The sequence below is a fragment of the Durio zibethinus genome, chromosome 13, assembly GCF_047325235.1.
Source record: "Durio zibethinus cultivar Kanyao isolate XHJ-2024 chromosome 13, ASM4732523v1, whole genome shotgun sequence".
NCBI classification, from domain to species: domain Eukaryota; kingdom Viridiplantae; phylum Streptophyta; class Magnoliopsida; order Malvales; family Malvaceae; genus Durio; species Durio zibethinus.
In genome coordinates this window covers 20,371,694-20,378,585 of record NC_143174.1, presented here as the reverse complement: position 1 = coordinate 20,378,585, position 6,892 = coordinate 20,371,694, and positions in this window count along the sequence as shown.

Here is a 6,892-nt window from a genome sequence, read left to right as displayed (position 1 = left end):
AGTTATTATCAAAAAATGAAAAAAAAAAAACCAAACCGAATTATATTTTTATTAACTTTATATATTTTTAAATTTTTATAAAATAAAAATAATTATTTTATATCTAAATATTAAAAATTATATTAAAATAATATATAAAAAACAAAAAAAAATTAAAATTTAAAAATTAATAAACCTGACGAATAGAATTAGGTTAGAATTTGATTTGGTTTGTATTCAATAAAAAAATCGATTTGAATTCGGATAAATTTTTAAAATTTATAATATTATACATTATAAAAAAATCAAATTAAGTTCAATCCGATTCGAACCATTATCATTCATGTCTATTACAAGTTATCTTCCAATTTACTTTTAGCAAGAGGTGAAATGTCTACTCATTTTTAATGGTAGGAAACTTTGTATTAGTATTAATTTTTTTCAATCAAAATAATTGTCGTGGAAGTAGAAAAAATATATATTTTTTCAATAGCGCAACAAATAGTAAAATACAATGCCAAAAAAGATGTGCGATTTATAGGCCAATCCATTGCAATGCTGTATAGCCAATGTCAATACAGTGTATAGTTTTGCCCCAATCCATTATTATATTTTATAAAAAAAATTCAATAACTTGAATAAAATAATTATAAACACTAAAACTTAAACTTAATTTATTGAATATTATATTTTAAAATCGACTATTTAATAAAGATTATAGTAATAACAAAGATGAACCTACGGATTTAAACTTAGTAGCTTGATGTTGATTGTGATGATATGAGCCAAAATCATTTTCTCTTCAACCAATTACTACAAGATATAACTTTTAGGTATCTTATGAAACCACTTAGAATTATCAATATTTTTGTGAATACCTTTGCTTATCTTTCAAGATATACTAGATTTGCTTAAAATCAAGGGGAATTAAAAAAGGTTTTATAAGAAAGATGGTTTGCTTCTTTTTATTGAATATTTTAGTATTATAATTTTCATTTCTTTTACACTAAATAATATGCTAGTATTTTTTATCCTTTAACTTCGATCATATATTTAATCTTTAAGATACATAATTAAACAAGACAATATATCATAAAGTCACATAAAAGTTTATTCAATGTTCAAACCTTTGAGCAATTTTCAATGATGATTTTGGCAAATTATTAAGAAATGCATTAAATATTAAAGTGGAAGATAAAAGAAATGACCATGATTTCCATGTGCATGTAAATAAATAAAAAATGTATATTTAAAGCCCAACATCATCTATTTCCATTACCATCTTATACATGATTTATAATTAAAAAAAAAATTAAAGATGTTCATGATTCAAGTTAAATTTGATCAATGCTTCTAAAATTTTAATCAAATTCATCTATTTAAGCTCATTATCATTTAAAATATTATGATAAAATAAATATTAAATTAAAAAAATACAAACAATTAAAATCATCCTCTCTTTATATGAATCACTGGATTATTTTTATCTTAAAAAATTATTTGAAAAGTAATTTTGTACTATTAAAGATAAGACCTGACATTCCTTAGTTGCTATTATGTGCCACATCATTAATTTTTTTCCTAATTGAAATGACAATTAAAATCAATTTTAGAAGTATCAATCTTACTCATATCCAATTGAAAACTCAATTTTTTATTAGAATAGAGATAGTGGTAAATATTACATTGTGAAAATAGGAATGAATATGATTTTAAATTTTTTTTCAAGAAAGTAAATAGACACAGATAATGTAACACCTACCCCATGCCTTACATATATATTTATAAATATTTAGTAAATTTTTTTTAAATAATATAAATTATTATTTTAAATTAATTAAAATTAATATATTTCTATTTAAATATATATATATATATATTAATATATATATTTATAAAAAAAATTAAATAAATATAAAAGATAAAAATTAAAAAAATAAATTTTTATTTTTAAAAAAATTATATATATAAAAATTACCTATATCCATTAAATATTTACAAAAATAAAAATATATTTAAAAATCTATTGAATATAAATAGATATTGATATAATATAAAAATTCAAAGTCAAAGAATGTTTTATCCATCGTGTGTATTACCCATTGATATCCTTAGCCATTTTTTCATTTCATGGTAGTTGTTTATGTCTAAGCACTAAACGTCTAGACCCCACTATTCTGATTATGGCAAGCAAGGTTTTTTTTATGATCTAAACAAAATGGATCCAAAGAAAAAAAATTTGAAAGCTACAGAGACTTCAATGAAACCCAACAGCAAAAATATTCGAAGCCAAACTCAACCGAAGATTGAAAAGCCCTAAACATCTTTGAAAAGACTTGTCCTTCAAGTCCTAGTAACCCTTCCCTTTTCTTTTTTTTTTGCATTAACCCATTTTTTCATATAAAAAAAAAAGAAAAACACCAAAATAACTAACAAAAAAATTAAAAACAAAATATGTAGCATCATTCACAAGAGAATAAAGTAGAACTAGAAAAACAAAACATAAGAGATAAGTATTGATTTTTGTGTTAATTTTGGGATTAGAGAAGTTATTTAAAGGGTGTTTTTTTTTTTTGGTTTAGGCAAGGGAAGACAAATAAAAAAAATAGCAGAGCAATTTTTAGTGACAATAACAGAGGTGGCTCATAGCAATGGTCTCTTTTTAGGGAATCTGTGTCGATGAAAAGGAAGAGCAACGAGAGGGAAGTAAAATACTAAAATTTCGAAGGATTTGGCTCGACAAAGAAAGGTTAAATAGTGGCAAAAAATTGGTCTTTGGAATTAAATATATGGATTTAGGGTTAGTTTTAGGAAATCTATTAAGATAAAAATGTAAATGAGGAAAATAGGAAGTTCTAGACTTTGTGGTCGAATGCCAAAATCTTGGTAATTAAAAGGCCAATAGCTTTGGTTGTTTAAGTTGTTTGAATTACGAGAAATAAGGTTTAAAGATTAAGAGAAAGAAAAAAAGAAAATAAGAGAAGAAAATGAGAAATGAGAAAAGGTTAAATGTTCATTCTAAGATTTAATGTTTCTCAATTAAAGATACATCTTTAATTTGGTTCAATGTAGAATTAAACATTTTCAAGTTAATCCAAAATAGGACTCCGTCACTGCAGTATAATACAAGCGCATTAAAATAGAGTGATATCCTTAATTTGCAGAAAAATAAGGATAAAGTTGTATTTTTACCATAAAAAATAAAATTATTGCAAAATAGTTATATTTAATAACTAAAAAATAAAAATATTATAAATAACCAAAAACTAAAAAATAAAAGATAAAAACTACAAACTGAAAATGATTATCACTAGATGTTACTTTACAACTTTGTAAATTAAACATAAAAACCAACAAAATTTAACAAAACAAAGATCAAGAGATACAAAAATGCTAAGTATATAAGCCATTAATTTCTCTAGAACTTAGTCAAAGAGGATTCATGGGATAATTTCATGAATATACATATTCTTGTATTTGTAAAAAGTCACATAGTGATACTATAGACAATAAGAGTGGAGATCTTCAATCAGAATAAGTTAAAAAAAAAATCAAAAGTTAAGGAAGAGCAATAAAGAAGAAGAGCCAATTTTAGAAACAAAAAAGGATAAAGAAGATTTTTCTAATTAAAAGAAAAAAAATACTAATGGCCAATTTTAGTCAAAGTACAACAATCATTTTCTCTCATTTTCCTACATTTTCTTAGTAATCAAACACCCAAAAAATAATCAAGTAAAAAACCTAAAAGATTACCTTTTTTTCCAAACTTAGCCCATCATTTTTATTTTTTTTTTATACTTTCTCAACATTCAAACACCTAAAAACTATATAAAAAAACTCTAAATCCAAAAATGAAATTATATTATATAATCAATTTCAAAGAATTAATTTTAGAAAACAAAGTCAAACCCAAAAAAATAACCAACTTAAAAAATCAACATTATTATCTTTTTTTTTTAAATTAACCCACCATTTTCCTCTAATTTTCCTACACTTTCTTAACATCCAAACACCCACAAAATATATCAAAGAAATAACAAAAAGAAGTCACATTAAATAAAAAAAAGAAAGACCCAATAACCAATAAAGAATAAGAGATTGTGGAATTGAGATTGAATTAAAGCTAAGATTATAGCTAATAGGGCAAGCTTTGGAATAAAAAAGAATCCAATAATAACTTGGTTACAGACTTGTAGATTTTGGTCCATAACTGAAATGTGGGATTTAAGCTTTAAGGAGACAAAAAGTGAAGGCGCGAGAAGAGAGGCAACAAAAGCCTGAATTCAAAAGCAAAGACAATTGCAAAAGTATGGGAAATGCTTGAAGAACTATTTTTAAGATTATTTGGGTTTTTTTTTTTTTTTTTGAAAATATTTAGCTAATGTTTGCTATTTTTTTCTTATGAAATTTTTGAAAGAATTAGCATTTTTATTGATAAAAAAAAATCTTAAATATTAATATTAGACTTGAACAGTGCATGCATCACATTTCCTTTAAAAAGTTCTATTTTGAAACAACTCAAAAATGTTTAATGTTTAAACCAAATAAAAGATGATATTTTTAATAGAAAAATACTATAAGAAAAAAATGATTTGATGTCTTATCATCTTTATATTTAGTATGACAATTAATTAATATTTGTTAATGTTTGACGGTTTGAAACTTAAAACCAATCAAAACTCAAGAGATTTATAAATCATTTTACAAAATTTTGACTTATTTGAAAATTTTTCCTAAATTGGTAATAACTAGCTTTAAAGAATTTCATAAAAAAAAAAAAAAACCATGCGTTTAGTAAAATATATTTTATTGAAAATTATTTTTAAGTAATGTTTGGAATTTTTTGTAAGATTATCGTAATAATATAATCATCAAAATGATTTTATTGTTAAGATAATTTTATTACTCATAATTTTTAATCATTTTGTTAACAATAATTAATTTTTATGAATTAAAGATTACTACATTTGACCTTATTAAAAATCAAATATTATTTTATTTAAAAGTAATTACACATATTTTAATAATTACAAAAATTAAAAATTTTAATATTATTTAAAGATAATAACTTATAAAATATTAATAATAGTTTATTTATTTTATAATAAAAGATGATTAAATTTTATATCAATAAATATATTTATTGATAGGTAATTTAATTTTATAATATAAATTATGTAAAAAATATTTGAATTAAAAATAAAATTAATCTATTAAACTCATAATAAATGAAAAATAAAACAATTATATATATAAATATTAAAAAATTAAAAAAGACAATTATTTTTGAACTTGTTAAAATAAATAGTAGTTTAGAAATATAAAAATTTGTAATATAAATAATTTTTATTTTAAAAGGAACTAAATTTTTAATTCACATATTAAATAGATAATATTGATTATTATTAATTTTGCATATCTCTTCTCTTTAGTGATAAAAATTTCTCATTTTTTGTATAAAAATTAGATCACCCTTTAAGACAATGATCATACAATTCTCAATTATTCAAGATCACCATTATGTAAGATCATTGAATACTTATTAAATATAATAATCTAATCACTATAATTTTTGTATAATCACGACATACTAAACATTATCTTAAAATTTTTTATTGTGAAAAGAAAATTGATTTAAAGAATCTAAAGAGGTTAATTAGCAACAAGGGAAATTATTAACTTTATAAAGGTATTTTTCTCAAATAAATATTTTTATCAATAATTCATTTTTCATCTACAAGTTAAATAAAAATAAATGATCTATTTTCTCCTAATTGGATAGTATTTATATTTGTTATAAAGGATTAAAGGATTTAAACCCAACTTGCAAACCTAAAAATTCAACTCAACCCATTGTCTTGCACTTGATTTAGCTTTAACCCACTCCAAATTAATTTCGGGTTCTACTCTTAATTGAATCAAACCCAATAGTTTTTTTTTTTTTTTCATTTTTTTACAAAAATATTTTGTTGTAAAGAAATTTAAAGTATTTAGACAAATATTTTTCATTAAAAAGGAAAGAAAATAAAAAATAAAAAATGAAAATTTAGATATTTTCACTTTTTCCCTATTAAATTTACCATTTATTTTTTCTAAATAATTATTTTCATGAAAAATATAAACATACAAAAAATATAAAATATCAATAATCAATAATTAACAATGAATTAATCATCAATAATAATTATTATTTATAATAAACAAAAGATTATAATCTTAAAAATATATAATAAATAGAAATATAAAATACATAAAAAATTAAATTTGTTTCATTAAAATTATAATTTTTACTATATTTTTTGTTGTCACAAAATTTATATTATACAATAAAATGAAAAGATCGTATAATTGATGTAGTAATTAAAAAAATCATAATACTTTTAATATAACACGAAAAATCAATAACAAAACAATAATCACAACATATTAAATATTAAATATCGACCTCAGCAGAGTACCTTCTATTTCACAATCATAATTATTCCACCTATTGGTTTTTTAGAGAAGTATGAGAAAATAAGGAGATTTAGAAAAGAATATTAGAGAAAATAAAGTTTAAAAAATGAGTTGCCCATAAAAAATAATAGAGAAAAAAGTACATAAAAAATTAAAAAAAAAAGGTCCTACTTAAAAAACAAATTGATCTATAAAAAAAGTCACAATCCCTGTTGAAATAATAATTAAAAAAAGCAAATTCAAAAAATTAGCCCTATGAGAAACAAAAATAATGAGTCCCACTAAAAATATCTGTTCAAATAATAAATATATAAAATGTTAAAATTATAAATTATAAATTATAAAATGATAAAAAAAGGTGCTATATTGTACATTTAAAAATTTTAAACACAAGAAACAAAATAAAAAAAAGTTAAAAAGCAAAAAAAAACTAAATTGGAAAAAGTGGCTCCCACCA